We start from the raw sequence: 17,301 nt of genomic DNA, 5'->3' as shown, positions 1-17,301 counted from the left end.
TCCAGTGGCACGAAAAGTCGTTACACCTGGAGACTTCCTCAGCTGCATTGGATGGCCATGTTGTCTTTTGTGCTCCAACACACCCTAAGCTCTCCACAGTGCTTTGCTGTGTCGCCCTTTCAGCCGTTGAACCTTCTTATTGGTTTCTTCCATCTATTCGGCAGAAGCAGTCTTCACATGATGAGTGAGCAAAGCCTTAGTTCACCAGGGTTTGACGACCTGATGGCTACCCTCACAAGGTTTAGCCGGCCTGTTTTAAGCTTGCCTGGGGTGTGGCTGCTGCAGCATGCTAATAGCTACTAGGAGCCACAAGTGAGAGCTGGGTGTCAGGTGAGGGTCGGAGGTTGGAGAGCTGCCCTAGAAGGGCACGACAAGCCCTCCATACCAGAGATACTACTCCTCCCTGAGTACCCCATACACCCCAGTCTAGGCCATATTCTATTTTTATTCCCCTGCTACAGATGAGAAACTAAGCATATGAGAGAATAAGCACCTTGTATACAAATCATGCAACTAATAATAGTAATAATAATAATAGCTAACTTTTACATAGTGCTTACTATGTCACAGGCATTGTGCTAAGTGCTTTACAATTATTATCTCATTTGATCCGAACAGCAACCATGGGGGATGGGAGATAGAGGGTATTATTAATCCCATTTTACAGTTTAGGAAACTGAGGCAAACAAGAATGAAGTGACTTAGAATAATGCAACTAGTAAGTGTCTGCATTCAGTTTTGAACTCAGGTCTGCCTGACTCCAGGCACCTATTCGCTGAGCCACTAGCTGCCTCTTTATTAACTGTCACAGAAAAAAAAATTAAAACCCAAGTTACCTCATTCCAAATCCACTACCCTTTTCCCACTATGATCCAACTAGTCCTAGAAATGATCTTTACTCCTTTTGTTATATTGAACAGGTTGTTTGATCTCTGTGGGCTTCAGTTTCCTCATTTGTAAAATGAAGTATTTGGACACTAAATGATCCCTAAGATTTCTTCCAGTGCTGAATCCAGTGAGCCAGACAATAACAAACTAGAAAGAGTCAGTAACTGGACTAGAATCCAGGTTTTCAGAGAAGTATATTTTTAAAAAAAAATTGTGGCTGAAAAAAGTTCTTGAAAGGAACCAGAGGGATGGGATGGAATCAGATTCTAGTCTGGATGAGATAAAGGGAGGAGAGAGTTACACATTTTCTGTTGTAGGTGTGGCAACTCCCTCCTTTTGAGTAATATGTAGTCTTCCAGAATTGACTGTGGTCCTGGGAGGTTAAGCTGTTTGCCCCAAGTAATAGGATAAAGTTCAAAGGCAGAATCTGAATCCAGCCACAGACTCCCTAACTCCAAGTCCAATCCTTGCTCCATTACACCAGATTTTCAAACAATTTGAAAAGGTGGTAAGACCAAGGCAAGGCATCATTAGGCTGGGTAGAGTCAGGTCTGGAGGCTTTAACCAAATCCAATCATGCCAAAGAAGACCCAGAGTCAATTTTCTTTTCAGTGAGCTTTTCAGCATCCCAGGCAACACACACTTACAGAGAAGGTTTATTTCCCAAACCCCAGTGATCTATTTCCCTTTGGCTCCTCCCCTAGGAGGCTCCTCCCACAGCCACACTCTGCTCCCAGCCTAAGGAGGGTTCATCCACTTGCAGCCAGGAGACTGCTGGTGCTGGAAGCCTCCTTTTCCCCCTCGTTTTCTGGCTGTATCCACTTGGCAAGACAGAACCATCAATAGCACCATTACCTGGTAAGTAGAATGCTTCAGGGGAAATGAAAGAATCATAAGAGGAACTAGAATAAAGGACAGGGCTTCAGTATTTTAGTTAAGTTCATCCAGGGAATGAATGGGGGCTGAGTTGAGGGCTGTCTTGATCATAGCCAGTGTGTACCCCTGAAATCTACTGGGGATCTCAACTTAAGAAAACTGAGAAGATTTCTGTATCTTGTGGATTAAATGCATAGGACTTAATAATAATAATAACAACCTGTTTTTGAATCTGTGGCTTGGGTATTTGGGGGAATAACAAAAACGTCTGGATGGAAAATTGACATGGTTAACATATCCATTTCTGGTTCTCTTTGCTGCACTGAACTTTGTATGAACTACATTTGGTGCTTTTAAGACTTGAGAGTTTTATTAGAAAGAAATGGATAGAACTGAATGATATCTATGTCCCTCATTGGTAGAAGAAACATTTCAAAAAGAAATTTAGGAAATATAATTTGAAATTATTCATCTAATTGACAAGTTAATAATCAATTCTGATGAGAGTCATCTATAATTAATTTGTGTGGTGAGGATATTTGTCAGAGAAGGTGAATGACCAAGGTATTAGGCAAAATCCTTTTTTTTTTTTTTTAATTTCAGTTGCCCAAACTTCAGAGGTTAAGTTGTTGTTGGAGTGTATAAAAGGCTGAACTTGGTTTCAGGAAAACCTGGGTTAAAGTCCAGCCTTGGGAACATTCTGGAATCAAGGATATATCACTCAACTTCTCAGTGCTCATACAATTTTCTAAGAAAGAGATGAGTTGCCAGTCTGAATTGCTTTAGCATATTCCCACAATGGGAAATTCATACCTTGATCAAAGTCCCCATCCTGCACAACAGCAAAAACAGTGTATCATTTAGAAATATGTTCAGCTTTTCATTTGAATGAATAAAAATTGTTCACTAATCTGATCAGTACCTTGCTGGTTGTAGCACTGGACGGGGTTTCAAAAGACCAGAATTTGAATCCAGGCTTTGCCAGTTACTATCCTTGTCACCTATAGTAAAATCACTTAATTTTCTTGTGGAGTAAATTTCTTAATCTGTAGGGAGTTAGACTAGTTGACCTCTAAAGTCCCTTCTAACTCTAATTTCAAATGATTTTTGGCCATGCAGAGGGTAGGGGTGGACATAAGCATTTATATAGCACCTACTATGCCAGTCATTAAGCTAAATGCTTTACAGACATCTCATTTGATCCTCACAATTCTATGAAATTAGATCTGTTATTTAGTTGAGAAAACTGAGGCAAACCAGTTGTGTGATTTGCCCAGAGGTACATAGTATCTGAGGATAGATTCAAACTCAGATCTTGATTCCAGGCCCAGCTCTATCTGTCTTAATTCTGTTAGCAGTTTTAGTTTTCAGTTATAAGCCCTGGGAGATAGGTTCTGGACCAGTTACATACAAAACTAAAATCTTAAAAGAGAACCACTGTGGAGAAAATGCATTTTATTCATTTACAGTCTATATTAGAGAATTTCATTTATTTACTTCTTTTTTAAACCCTTACCTTCTGTGTTAGAGTCAATACTATGTATTGACTCCAAGGCAGAAGAGTGGTAAGGGCTAGGTAATGGGGGTCAAGTGACTTGTCCAGGGTCACACAGCTTGGAAGTGTCTGAGGTCAAATTTGAACCTAGGACCTCCCGTCTCTAGGCCTGGCTCTTAATCCACTGAACTACCCAGCTGCCCCCTATATTAGAGAATTTGAGATATAGAAGTTTTAAAAATCACCTGGGAGAGGCAGCTAGGTAACACAGGAGATAGAAAGTTAGGCTGGAATTGGGAGGACCTGGATTAAAATCCAACTTCAGATACTTCCTAGCTATGTGACCTTGGGCAAATTACTTAATGCCAATTGCCTAGCCCTTGCTGATCTTCTGTCTTGGAACTGATACTAAAGAGGGTATTTTTTTTTTAAACCCTTACCTTTCGTCTTGGAGTCAATACTGTGTATTGGCTCCAAGGCAGAAGAGTGGTAAGGGTAGGCAATGGGGGTCAAGTGACTTGCCCAGGGTCACACAGCTAGGAAGTGGCTGAGGCCGGATTTGAACCTAGGACCTCCCGTCTCTAGGCCTGACTCTCAATCCACTGAGCTACCCAGCTGCCCCCTAAAGAGGGTATTTTTTTAAAAAAATCACCTGAGGAGGTAGCAGGGTGGCTCAGTGGACTGACAGCCAGGCTCAGAAGTTAGATCTAGGTCCTGGGTTCAAATTTGGCCTCATACACTTCCCAGCCGTGTGACACTGGGCAAGTCACTTAACCCCCATTGCCTAGCCCTTACCACTCTTCTACCACCTAGTATTGATTCTAAGATGGAAGGTAAGGGTTTAAAAACAATTCACCTGGGTAAATCCTTTTTTATATTTTTGGTGGTGTTGTTTTGGGTGTGTAGGGGGAGAACTGAGACTCAGAGGAGCTAAAAGGGATTTCTTTTATCTATTAATGAGAAATTGATTCCCTGTGAGTGATATTGTTTAATTTGAGAGAAGTGAGATTTTTTTGGTCCTATTCTGTGTGCAATTCATACTTGTGTCAAATACCTGGTATGTTAATTCCAGTCCCCTGTGCAGATTGACAACTCATCTGTCATTTTTAGTATTAAAGAATTGCCTGGGGACCCTCAGATGTTAAGTGTCTGATCTAAAGTCACCGAGAATGAGTGGCAGAGCTGGGACGAGAAGCCAGAGCTCTGTGCTACATCTCTAAAGAATTTAGTGCCTTTATTTTTCTGGAAGGTGTCAAGGAAAAGAGAAAACGCAGCTAGAATGGCGGATCCTCGTCCCATCTCTGCCCCTTGAACAAGTTGCCACTTCTCTAAACAAAGTTTCCTACATTGTGAAGCCATTCTAGTTCTAATAGCTTATGACTCTGTCCTCCCTTTGCCTTCCCTCATCCCAGTGACAGCCTGGGGGGTGGGGGGTGGAGAAGGGCATGGTATTCTCCTTACAATTGTTCACACAATTGTCTCCTTCATGAGTGTAGGACATACTCATGAAGGCAATAACTAGCCATTCTTCAGGATGAGAGAAACGACATGACTTGCGATTGATTTCCATGTGCAGTATTGTCATCCTTTAACCCAGTGATCTCACAGGCCTCATTCTGGATGAAGGAAAGATCTCAAAGGAGAGGCAGCTCCCTGGCATATGACCTTGAGAGGCAGCTGTCTGCGTGGTTTCTTATCTGTGGGGCCCAATCTGACCCATGGACCAGAGATTGTTGACCACTGGGCTAAGGTTCCAAATTAAGCAAACAAAAAATCCTTTTTGATAAGGATTAAAGCGAAAATAAGCAATAGCTTGGTCTTTGACTATTGACTAATTTGAAAATTCTTGATTTCAGATCATATTCTTATGTTTGAGTAAGTTCTTTTAAAAAAATAAGTAAGGAAACCAGTATCCCAAAAGAATGGCATTTTTCTTAAGATTTGTGGGGAGAAAATCTATTTAATAATGATTTAAAATTTTTTTGAGTTTTTTAAAATTATTTTGTTTACTAATAACATGATGAATTTCCACATAACTTTTTTGAAGCTATATGATCCAAATTGTTTCCCTCCTTCCCTTCCCTATTTCTGGAGCTGGCAAGTAATTCAATCTGGGTTATACATATGTCAAATGATTAAAATATTTAACATTAAGAAGGATGACATAACTAGAAAGCCCCAGATGGGATCACAAAGAGACAGACATGACTGAAATGATTCAACATCAACAAAAAAAGAAGAGTTAGCTCCCTGGTTTGGACAATATTGTTATGATTTTTTTCCCCCTCAAGAAAACTTGAAAGAGTGCTGGGATTGGAGTCGAAGGACCTTGGTCCAAATCCTAACTCTGCCATTTTAGTATCCGGATGGCTCTAAATAGAGCACTCTATACCCTCTTTGATTCCCTGATTTCCTCATCTGTAAATGAAGATATAATCTATCAAAGGCAGAGGTCCTTAACTGTTTTTTTTGGGTGGCAGTCTGGTGAAACCTACTGAATCCTTCTAAGAATGTTTGTAAATGCTTAAAATACACAATTACAAAGAAAATTGATTATGTTAAAATATAGTTGTAGGGGGCAGCTTGGTGGTTCAGTATATTAAGAGCCAGGCCTAGAGAGGGAAGGTTCCTGGGTTCAAATTCTGCCTCAGATACTTCTCAGCTGTGTGACCCTGGTCAAGTCACTTAACCCCCATTGCTTAGCCCTTACTGCTCTTCTGCCTTGGAACCAATACGTATATATACACATCATTAAATTAAGTTGGATTAATTAAATTAATTAATTTAAATTAAATATATTATATTTGAAATGTTTATAAACTTGTTTTTAAAAAACTAAGTTTATGCACCTTTAGTAAAGAATCCCTGATGCCAGTACTTAATTTATAAAACTCTATAGAGTCTGAATAAAACCCTTAAACTAACACTGGTATGGAATTTTTAGCAGTACCACCCTTACATTCCAATATAGATTTTCAAATGTCTGCATCGAAAGTGACTTCATGTGTCTACATCAAAAGTAACTTCACGTACAGAAAATATTAAATTCAATCAGTCCACATTTATTAAGCACTTACTATGTTCTAAGCATTATATAAGCACTAAGGTTACAAAAAAGAAGCAAAAATTTTCCATCATATTTACAGAGCTGGAAACTGAGAAACCAATCACTTCCAGGACTTGGCCATATTGCTACATAGATGTCATTTTTTTAAAAACCCTCTTTGAATGAGGTTCCTTTAAGGAATCAACCTTGTTTAAAAAAAAAAAGGCCAAACTACACATAATTGTACATCATGCAAAACAACAGCATGTGTCACACAGCTCCAGGGCAATGTTCCTGCCAAGCACAGGTTCTGTTTGACCACAGGGTCCACCTTTAACAAAAATATGAAGAAAGCGATGGCCCTACCTCTCTTCCTCCTCTTTTGCCTCCTAGGTGATTGTATAACTTTTCTCCTTCCCTAATGTCCTGCCAACTCCTGCCGCCTTTGAAAGGCGGACTGATCTTGGTCTATTTATACTCTGATTAATTTAAGAGCTGATGAGTTACACCTACCACACATTTACATTTTAAGCCTTTATTCTCTAATTGTGGAATAGTCGTTAAAATAAAATTTTAACACTTTCCACCATAGATTTAAAATGGTGGGAGGGCTGATTTTAGACTAGGGAAGACCTAACTTCAAATTTCCAACCAATTCTAGCTATGGGACAAGTCTATTGACCTCTCAGTGCCTCCAGGCATTTTTCTGAGGGCTTTGTTACTGATTAAATTGCCCATCTGGGTAGAGGAAGAAGTATGTTTCTTTGCTGGGATCTCCCTATTCTGAGGAGGGTCCAAGGTGAGAGTTCCCTATACTGATGAAATCATAGGTCCTGGATGGTCCCCTAAAAATCTGGGAAATGGGAGTTCGTTTTGGTGGGAGGAGTGAAGATGCCTGAAATAATTAATTTCTGAACTCTTCCCTCTCCCCTGTCCTCCAAGGAGGATCTCTTTTGCATCTCTTGGTCCAAAGAGCACTACATTTGGAATCAAAGGACCACTATTTGAATCCTGCTTCTGCTCCTTACTACAGTATATGACCATTTAATTTCCCTGCACCTCAGTTTCCTTATCTACAAAATAGATGACCTTTGAAGTTGCTTCCAGATCCAAATCAATGGTCTTGTGGCTTGAAAGTATGATTTGCAGGTGTATTCTGTGGGCATGACTGGCCAACCAAAGGCAAGGTTACTTTTAGCATGTTGTCATATGACTGGGAATAGCTAAATATGTAAATAATGTATGTATGCTTTGCATTTCTGTAACTGTGTTTTTGAAGTGGATTTTTCAAACTATAGATTGATTCTCGGAGAGATTTTTTTGAGTGTTCTCACACCTCCAGCAAAAGGAAGCAGTAAATCCAATATAACACTGTGTCACCTCATTGTCAATAATTGTCTTTGGGAATTATAAGAATCCTGACCTGCAGCATTTTTACTAGACATTACTTCCTTAATTGTGCCCTAGTAAACATGACAGGGAACATCCCTGGGGGAAAATGGTAGGCTGTGATTGATGTGAGCCAGTCATTCTAGGAGCTGTGTTATTGTCCTGCACAGCAAGAGCTCTGGAAATGAATTCACCTCTTTGAGTCTCTGCAAACCCATTTTGTGCATGCTAGTGCACAAAAAATAGTGTGACTATGTTGTTAAAAAAAAAAAAAGGGGGTGGAGTGGGGGATGGGGAGGGAGCTTCCATGTTTCTATATTAATTGTAGTTCTGGAGATTTCTAACATCAACTAGGGCTCTGAGCTCTTTTACTTTGCCGTACACCAGCTCATCAGTTAAGTCTTGCTATCTTTGTGGTGAAAGTCACAGATGCCAGAATAAATAAGATAGTTCTCTCACCTACCCTGACTTTCAAACTAAGCCTTCAATTAGTTGCAAATAAAGAACGTTTCACTCATCAGTGAGAATAAATTAGAGAATCATACAGTGTTGGAGCAGAAAAGAACACAACTTTATCATTTTACACAAAGAAACTAAGACCTAAGAAAGGCGAGGTGCTTTGCCCAGGGATACATAGCTATTTAATAACAGAGCCAAGACAAGAATTTATCTATCCTGTCCGCTTTCTTCTCTGGCTCCCCTCCCCATGTTCTTTTCAGTGCTATCTTCCTGATAAAATGGATACATTTCAATCTCTCTTCTTGTGTCTAGCTCCTAGGTAACATCATCAGTTCGAGGAAGACTATTATAAATTTCTCTGTGACTTTTTAAGCATTATCAAGCATTTATTTTCTTAAAAATAAAATGTTGCTGGAAAGAGGAAAAGGCCTTCAGTGACCATGAAATTTTTGTCTTTGATATTTTCTTTATCTAAGGAGATAGTAGCTCAGAGCTTGAATAACTCACTAGTAATTGTCCTATATCTCTCTTTCCCCCACTTTTCCAAACCCCTTTCTTTTTCCTAGCCAAACTCCTGAAAAAATATTTATTGCCTCCCTGTCCTCGATCACTTTTCAGCTCCTTGAGATGTGACCCTCACTGAAACTGCTCGTTCTCCAAGACTGGCAATCAGAGTCTCCTAATTGCTAAATCTAGTGGTCTTTTCACAGCCCTTGGCTTTTCTTTAGTCTTTGATGCTCTCATCCACCTTCTCTGCTTGGATCCCATTCTCTTCTCTTGCTTTTTGTAATTGCTTTCTCCTGGTTCTCCTCCTGATGGTCTGATAGTTCAGTTTAGTCTCCTTTCCTCATCCGTGTCCTGCCCTCTTTGTATGAGGTACACCCCAGCGTCCTATCCTAGACCATCTTCTCTTCAATCTTTATAGCTTCTCACTTAGTGATTTCATCAGTTCCAGTGAGTTCAATGATCACCTCTTTGCAAATGGCATCTGTTTATCCAGCCCTTGATATCATTATAGCTCTAGTTCTATGTGTAAAAATTAAATTATAATCTCTAATAAAAATATTTTATGAGGTTTATTAAGGATCATTAGAAATCAAGGAATAAAGAGGATCCAAAATAAAAACCACGTGCCCATGGCTGGTCAGCCCATTTAAAATCCCCGTGCTTAGCTTGCCACCATACTTGCTGCATCATCCTAAAGAAAAAGATCTGGGAGGAGTTACTACCAATTAAATACCAATAATGTGATCCTGCCAAAGTGGAGACACAGGAGAGATTATGGGGAATTTTGGGAAATACTAGGACTTCTGGGGAATGAAGCCAAAGGTTCAAAATCTCCATTTATACATGTCACCAATTATCTATTCAACATTTTCCATCTCAAATATATTCTTCTTATACCTAAAGTCCACTTAAAAAAAAAAACCCTCTTGGAAACAATATTGTGTATTGTTCTAAGGCAGAAGAGTGATAAGGGCTAGGCAAGGGGGTCAAGTGACTTGCCCTGGGTCACATGGCTAGGAAGTATCTGAGACCAGCTTTGAACCTAGGACCTCGGATCTCTGGGCCTGACTCTTAATCCACTGAACCACCCAGTTGCCCCCAAATCCACCTTTTTTATAATTTCACTATCTCATGGCTGCCACCCTTCTTAAAGACATCCAGGTTTGTTATCTTGGGGCCAAACTCGACTCTTCATTCTCCCTCAGCTCCTACATCCAATTAGTTGTCAAGTCTTGTCAGTTCTATTTCCATGGCATGTCTTGTATCCATGCTGTTTTCTTCATTCACACAGATATTATTCTTTTTTCAGAGCTTTTTTGCTTTGGGCCTCACTTTTGCAGGAGCCTCCTAATTGGATTCACTGTATCCAGGCTCTCCCTCTCCAATCCACTGCCAAATTGATATTCCTAAAACATATGTCTGATGGTGTCACTCCTTTAATCACTAAGTTCCTGGGTCTTCTTATTGCCTTTAGGATCAAATGCAAACTCCTCTGCATCCTTCCAGAAAGAGAACTATACCAGGAGCCAGGAGACCTGGATTCTCATTCTGGTTCTATTAACTCCTCGTCATCTGACCTATCGCTTTTATGCATACAAAATGTTTTGTATATTTTCTCTTCATTGAATCGTGCCAATCCTGAGATGTAGCCTAAGTACATTCATTTTTAGACATGGTCAATGTATTTATTTGTTTTGCTTATTTTATTTCTTATAAGGGAGAGATATTTTTTGCGAGTGTGTATGTATGTGGAAGACGAATTAAGTTATGACAATGTTATAAAAAAGAAAAGTAATTGTGTGTTGGCTATGGGGGGAGAGGAGGAAAAGAACATGAATCATGTAACCATGGGGAAAAAATATTCTAAATTAATTAAATAAAATGTTTCAGTTTAAAAAATAAAGAAAAAAGAAAAGTGTCAACAAATCATTCATCATAAACTCAGCCCTGTGCTATTGTTTGTAAGGTCCATGTATTCTAGAAAGCCAGGCCAGGAGTTGGACTCTCCCTCTTGTCTTTCATCTATATAGTCTAGTAAATAGAATGCTGAGCCTAAATTCAGGAAGACCTGAGTTCAAATGTGGCCTCAGGTACTTACCAACTGAATGACTTTAGACAAGTCTTTTACTCTCTGTTTGCCTTATTTTTATCTATAAAATGGGAATAATGAAATTAATTGTTTCTGGGGGGAAAATGGGAATAATAATAGTATCTGTTTCTAGGGGTTGTTGTAAGAATCAAAGAAGATATTTGCAAAGTGCATAACACAGTGAGTGGCACATTGTAGGCACTATTATAAAAGCTACCCATTATTGTTGTTGTTATTGTTATTTTCTCCAGAAAATAACAGTAATAGCTGGGGAATAGGGTGGGGTGGATCTCCTGTAATATAGTTAGTAGCAGCTCAGGAATTCCTGGACTCTAGAGGTAGCTACTTCTGAAAAGGCCATCTCTCAGAGTCGGTGTTTGATCATCTGTGCTCAGGATAAGAAACACAAAGCAGAACAGGCAGCCAGAAAGCATGGCTCCAGCACACCCAGCAGGGCCCCTTCCCTAGTGGCTAAAGTGGGGTCCATCACAGGAAACCTCAAGGCGAGAGAGACAGCTATGAGCTTCTGGACCCAGGAAGGGGGAGCCCAGAGAGTGGAGTCATTCCATTTTTAGTTCCCTGAGTAGGCATCTCTTCCTGGCACAGTGGCCTATTTTCTGATGCAGATTCCTTTCTCTACTATTATCTTGGTGGCCAAGATGCTGCATCATACTAAACCAAAATCTTTTAGTACTGAGATACATATATCCCCAGAAGTTTCTGGAAGAGCCTCAGTGTGTGGTCGATGGAGTATGTATACCCTAGATTGGGTCAATGGGGGGGCAGGGTTCCCCCTAATTATCCCCAATTGCAAGGTACAATATTTGAGCTGTCCATCCTTTATAGTTTATTCTTGACATGTAGTGGTGCTACCTTTTCTGATTATATACTTCCTTGATGATGTGGTTTATGTGTGTAAATCATTGCTGGGAATATGGAACAAACCTACCTATACCCACCATGCTCCATTACTCTTTTAGTCATCTGAAAATTTTGATTTTTCAGAGATAGGTGTTCCATGAAATGTATCCATAGAGTACTACTTGGAGAATTCTGGTATTTAAAGAGATGAGTTTTTGTATCAGGGGACAAGCTTGTGATATATTCCAAAAGCAATCCATCCCATTTTCTTTCTCCTATTCAATTCTGCACCAAGACCAAGAAGTGATTAAACTTGAAAACTAGGAAATAGATAAAAAACAAAGACTTTGAACATGATTACCACCATTTCTTAGATATATTTAATTGTAAATAGTGGCCATAAAGAGGAAACCAAAGGAGCCCAGAAGCCACCTTATTTTTTGTTTTTATTTTATAAATTTTTATTGATTAATTAATTTAGAATATTTTTCCATGATTACATGATTCATGTTCTTTCCCTCCCCTCATCCCTGCTCCTCCCCCAAGCTGATTAGCAATTCCACTGGGTTTTACATGTATCATTGTTCAAAACCTATTTTCCATATCATTAATATTTGCAATAGAATGATCATTCAAAGTCAACATCCCCATATACCCATTGAATCATATGATCATTCATGTTTTTCTTCGGCATTTCTACTCCCACAGTTCTTTTGCTATCCATCTCCAGAGAAAGAACTGTGGGAGTAGAAACGCAGAAGTCACCTTAAGAAGAAAATGCTTATGGGGCAGCTGGGTGGCTCAGTGGATTGAGAGTCAGACCCAGAGATGAAAGGTCCTGGATTAAAAAACTGGCCTCAGACACTTCCTAGCTATGTGATCCTGGGCAAGTCACTTAAGCCCTTACCACTCTTCTTTAAAACCAATACACAGTATTAATTCCAAGATAGAAAATAAGAGTTTTGTTTTGTTTTTTTAAAAGAAGAAGTGAACACTTGATCTATTTACCAGAGTCATAGTACCCAAGGGCAACACAATAGTATTAACTTATTTGCAAACCATTACAAATGAGGATAGTGAAAGATTGACCAATATTAACTCACAAAATAGTGAAAAATAGCAGAGGATGAAGCAAGCTTGGAGAAAACATGGCAGAAGGCTTAGCTAAACCAGGTCATTTCAAAAGCATTTATAAATTAAATAGGAATCAGTACAGCTCTCTAACATGGAACAGGTTTTCTAGCATTTCAGGAGTAAGTTTTTCTCATCATCAAAAAAGTGGAATCACTACATTTGGATTTTACCACCATATTACCAGATATTCTATGTAAGGAAATGAAATGGCACTGATGGTAAAGTCAGAAAGAGTAGTCTGGATTGCTAAACGTTTCACAAAAGGAACCAATTATTCACGACTAAAGGTGGAGATATGGTGTGGAAACTCTTTTCACCCATGTGGATGAGCAACTCATCTATAACTTAATCTTAGATAATTGACTGGGGGTCTGAGAAGCAGGACTAGAATCCAGGACTTCCTGACTACAAGGAAGACCCACCATGCTGCCTCTTTTCCATGACAGAGTTACTAAACAATTCCAACCTTATTGGATTATTGGCTTAATTCCTTACTATTTCCCCTTTCCAAATTTGTGGGCCTTTACAAATAGATGGCCAGGTCTATATGCTGTTGCAGTAAAAAAGATGCACAAACCAAACAGCCACAAGAGAATTTCTGGAAGGGTCATCTTTTTATAAAACTGCCCCTTCCCCTATGCTCAGTAGATCAGGAGAATGCCGAAGGGAGAATTCTGGGAAAGGCTTGTGCATTTTCATTGTGGGTTCTTAGTTTAAAGATAGTTTTTTCATCAAAAATAAAACAATAAACCTAGGTGTTCTGTGGAGGTCAGAAATAAAGTTATTTTGGGTTTGGGTACCTTATTAAGGAGATGACCTGCAAACTTTAGGTATCAGGCTATAACCCAGGAAAGGTTCCCATTTTTTGGATACCAAGAAAAGACCAGAAAGAATGGAAAACTGCAAGAATCAGGTACTATTTGTTTTTTAATCTCTGGGCCATCTTTTCTCTGCTGAAAAAAAAAAAGCAGCTTAGGTAGCTCAATGAACTGAGAGTCAGACCTGGAGATGGGAAGTTTGGGATTTGAATCTGGCCTTAGACACTTCCTAGATGTGTGACCCCAGGAAAATCACTTAACCCCAATTGCCTAACTCTTTCTGCCTTGGAACTAATAATAAGTAAGGGTTTAAAAATTAATAAAAGGAAATTGGTACTTAGTTTTATCCCTTCTATGAAACAAGGTACTACATTTCCTAACTTGACATTTTCACTGGCGGTCCCTCATTTGTAGAATGTTCTCCTTCATCTCTGCCTCATGGATTCCTTGGCAGCTTTCATATCCAAGCTAAAATCCCACTAGGAAGCTTTTCCGAGCCCTCTAAAAGGAGCAAACAAACCGTTACCTTCTGTCTTAGAAATAGTACCAAGTATGAGTTCAAAAGCAGAATGACAAGAACTAGGTTAAGTGGTGTGTGCAGTCATACAGCTAAGAAGTGTCAGAAGTCAAATTGGAGCCCAGGATCTCCTATTTCCAGACTTACCTCTCTATTCTTAATTCTAATTGATTATTTCCTATTTGTTGTCTCTGCTATTAGACTGTGAGCTTCTTCAGGGCAGGGACTATCTTTTGCCTCTGTATCCCCAGAATTTAGTATAGTGCTTGGCACATAGTAGGCACTTAATAAATGTCGACTGACTGACATATTTATTTGTGTTTTTGCTTACTGGGCAAACAAATAGTATGCTTCAGTGTCAATTCCTTGATATTTCATTGTTTCCTGAACAGCAGATTCCACCTTCCTCCATTTTTATGTATGGGCCGGTATTTTACTTAGACTTCAACTTTCTTGTTTGATAAATCTCTGCCACTAGTCTTCAGTTTATCCTTTTTACTTTGATGTGTTTAATTCTTTTTCATATACCATCAGTCATCTTGGGTCCTTTTCCTAATACTGACTTTATTTAGCAAGTTTCATCTTGTTGGTATTGCTTGTGTTCAAGGGTCCTGAAGTGTACCATCCTCTACCTCAGGAGATCTGAAACTCCTTGTGCTGTGGTGTGGGTAATTTCTGTCATTTGTGTAGCTTTTTTTACCCAACTATAGCTCGTCCTTTGTGAGTCTTGTCTTCTTTCCTCATAAATCCCACACAGTCAGGTACACTGTAGGTCCACACAGAGACTATCCTAGTGATGCTTCATGGTTTGATACTGACCTGTTGCATTCTGAGATAGAGGTAGAAGAGAGATCAGTGAGAAGCCTTTATAGAAACCAGGCTAATGTGAATTTATTTGTGATGGGTATGTTGGGCTGCATTTTGAGATCATTTTCTGAGAAAAGAAGCTGGGCATTTTCTGCAGTTTTTAATGAATAACTTTCTCAGTAAACCAGAGAATATCTTTCTGAAGTAGTGTGCCAGGAAGGACAATTTCCAGGAAATCTGTGTGCTGGATTTTGCTTGTATACTTTAGAACAGATATAGTTAATTTTTTTTTTCTGTGATATCCTCATAAGCACTATTCAGATCCTTTAGACTCTAGAGTATGCTTAGGAAGAAGAAAAGGAATAATTATTTAAAAAATCTTTTTATTCATTTTCTTTCTCTCCCCTCCCCCCTCCCAGATCTAATAAACACTTCTACTGGGTTATACAAATGTTATCATTTATACCTATTTTCCATTATTATTCATTTTTGCAATAGAGCAGTCTTTTAAAACCAAAACCCCAAATCATATATCCATATTAACAAATGATGTCATTTGTTTTTCTTCTATGTTTCTACTCCCACAGTTCTTTCTCTCAATATGGATAGCATTCTTAGGATAATAATTTTTATAGCACCTACTGTGTGCTAGGAATTTGCTAAGGTCTTTTTAGGAATTATTTGATCACAACAACCCTAAGCAGAAGATGCTATTACAACCCTCATTTTGCACTTGAGGTAACTGAGGCAAACAGGATGAGTGACTTATGCAGAGTCTCACACAGTTTAGTAAATGTGGGGCCAGATTTTAACTCAGGTATTCCAGATGCCAGGCCCAGCAATCTATCTCCTGCACCACCAGCTGCCTCTGTATAAATTCAAAGACTATTTCAGAATTTATGTTCTACTGCACTGACCAATTCTTGAATTGATGGAACCGAGCAGTGATTTGATTAAAAGAAAAGATACTATGAATTTCCAACCCTGCGTCATTCAGAAGTTAAAATATTGAGTTGAACTAAGTAATGCTTTCTCTTGCACAGAATATTTCATATCTGCTCTTTCTATTGTGTGTGACATTCTCATTAGCAAGAGAACATGGTTTTGAAGTACAGACCAACTATGCTGAATGGTTTAACAAAATCTGCAGATGCAGAATTTCATTTCTGAATTTTAGGCTAGAAAAGGCTTATTAGTTGAATCTATTTTAGAGTGTTACAGTGAGACAGTTCTATAGGGCTGGAGATCATTTCTAGAATTGTCTTTTTGTTGCATTGAAGCTGCTAGATTCTGATGGAGGCCAGGCAAGCTAGCAATTTAATTTATTACAGATGTGATACAAATTTCTCTTTTATGCTTTAACCTTAGCACATGAAAAACTGAGTTACCCTGGGAGGTCTCCATTGCACATGTGAAAGTCCTGGAGATTTTTCTGCTCTTTTTCCTGAAGCTTTTTTGTAAACTAGGCAATGCTCTTACATGTGCATTTCTAAAAGTACATAGTTTTAGAGGGAAATTTTTTTTTGCCTTTGGTGAAATTGAGACTGAGTTTTAAGTTTAGTTAGAAGGAGAGATCACTGTCAATTACCAGATTGGAAGATGGCAGATTTAAAATTTGAAAGGACCTCAGAGACCCTCTAGTCCACCTCTAGAGGTCATTTAGTCCTATACCTTTATTTTTTTAATATAATATTATATTTTTTTCCCAATTACAAGCAAAAACAATTTTCAAATATTTATTTTCCAAATTTTTGAGTAAAATTCTCTCCCTTCTTCCCCTCCCCTTTCCCTGAGATGGTAAGCAACTTAATCTAGGTTATACATATGCAAAATATAATCTCCATATTTTCTCATTGTGGAAGAAGACCAAAAAATAAAACCCACAAAGAAAATAAAGTGAAAAATAATATGCTTAGATTCACATTCAATCTCTACCAGTTCTTTCTCTGGAGATAGATAACATTTTCCATCATGAGTCCTTTAGAATTGTCTGGATCCTTGTTGATTTTTGTATAACATTGCTGTTACTGCAACTCTTACTTTTGAGACAAGGAATCTTAGACCCAGTAGAAATGATTTGCAAGGTCATTTTGGTATCAAATGGAATAAATGGGATTTGAACCCAGGCCCTCTTGATTCCAAGAGCAGCTAGATGGCAAAGTGAATAGAATGTCAAGCTTGGAGTTCAAAAGACTCATTTTCCAGAATTCAAATCTGATTTCATACACTTACTAGTTAGATGACCATGGGCAAGTCACTTAACCTTGTTTGCCTCAGTTTCCTCATCTGTAATGAATCAGATATAACTAAAAATGACTGAACTGCTACCACAACAACCTCTGACTCCAAATCCAGCCCTCATTCTTTCTCTTAATCTGTTCAGTAGTAGTTTCATGATATTCTTTCAAAACTCTT

The 17,301-nt window shown here is 38.8% G+C and overlaps 1 protein-coding gene across 1 annotated transcript in view; it reads left to right on the top strand.

Annotated features, from left to right (window-relative positions):
• Positions 1-1,604: 1,604 nt before the first annotated feature.
• The window catches only part of ATOSA (atos homolog A), a 126,273-nt gene continuing 110,576 nt past the window's right edge, over positions 1,605-17,301 (top strand). The window contains exon 1 of the mRNA XM_007479977.3: positions 1,605-1,746. The gene's annotated coding sequence lies outside the window, so the exon portion shown is untranslated. The remainder of the gene's footprint in view (positions 1,747-17,301) is intronic.

This window comes from Monodelphis domestica, chromosome 1, assembly GCF_027887165.1.
Source record: "Monodelphis domestica isolate mMonDom1 chromosome 1, mMonDom1.pri, whole genome shotgun sequence".
NCBI lineage: Eukaryota > Metazoa > Chordata > Mammalia > Didelphimorphia > Didelphidae > Monodelphis > Monodelphis domestica.
Note: the sequence above shows the minus strand (reverse complement) of the source record. Positions and strands in the feature narration are given on the sequence as shown.